The sequence below is a fragment of the Solanum pennellii genome, chromosome 1 (genome assembly GCF_001406875.1).
Source record: "Solanum pennellii chromosome 1, SPENNV200".
Classification (NCBI taxonomy): Eukaryota; Viridiplantae; Streptophyta; class Magnoliopsida; order Solanales; family Solanaceae; genus Solanum; species Solanum pennellii.
In genome coordinates this window covers 58017063-58018355 of record NC_028637.1, presented here as the reverse complement: position 1 = coordinate 58018355, position 1293 = coordinate 58017063, and positions in this window count along the sequence as shown.

Sequence of the window (1293 nt, the reverse complement as noted above, 5' to 3'; positions counted from 1 at the left end):
TATATATATATATATAAATTTAAAAAATTAACTATTGATAATATATTAACATGATGATATAAATATAATCAAATTTATCAAGCGGAAAATTTTTTAAAAAATATTCTACATATTAATATGCTACTTTTATAAGTTCACCATTAAAACAATCAAATAGAAGTGATATATATGACAAATATATTGGTCTTAAAAAATTCTATTTATGCATTTGTTTGTTTTAAGAAACAAAATTTTTTAGCTTTAAATTGTTTTACACATCGGCCAAACGCCTGAATTTTTCAAAAAAAAATATTTTTTTCTCAAAATAAGTGTTTTTGTCCTCCTTATAGGAAGGTATGGAATTGCTGGTGTTGAGAATAAACTAAAAAAATTTACTTCTTAATTAAAAAAAAAAAAAAAAAAAAAGCCAGAAAATTATCCTTTCTAGACCAACTATCATTGTTATACATACATATTTACCGATATATTTCTTATATATTTTTTTTGTTTTTGTGGTTAATTTTCTTCTGTAGTGATTTAATTTGTGAATTAATTTTTATTTTCAGGTATGTTTAAATTATTATGTTCACACTTAATTTATCTTTTATTTATATATATAAAATATTGATATTATAATATGTACTTATTAATGAATGTACAAATTAATTAAAAGAAACAAAAAAATAAATGAGAATTTTAATAATAAATATTTAAAATAATTTCTCTTTTTAAAATAATTTTTATATTAAAATTTATCCTTTTTCGTAATTTGACTCTTAACAATATTTTCTTAAATGATGGTCAAAGACAATCTACTTATTTGAATAACTTGGCAAACAAAAATTGCTATTTGTCAAAAGCATTTTTCGTATTTTAAATCTAATTCTTAAAAGTTATTTTTAACAGTAATGCCAAACACAGTCTATTTATGTGAAAAGCTATTTAGATGAAATAAATAAGGAAGGTTAGATGTCAACATTTTAACTAATTGAATGAAAGAAAAATTGAAACGAAAATGGCGTCATCGTCCTAATCGAGGGCTAAGACTTACCTCTTAGCTTACATCATTATATTCATAGGTTAAAATATGGAAAATTTAAAACTTTTCTTCTATATATCATGAAGTTTACATAGACCTCTTGCATACACATAATAAATATTCATATCGAATATACATAGACCCTTTGTATAAGCAGATTAGATAGTCTTCTACTTTTATAGTACACACACACAAATACACACACACACACACACACACACATATATGTATATATATATATATATATATATATATATATATATATAAATATATAT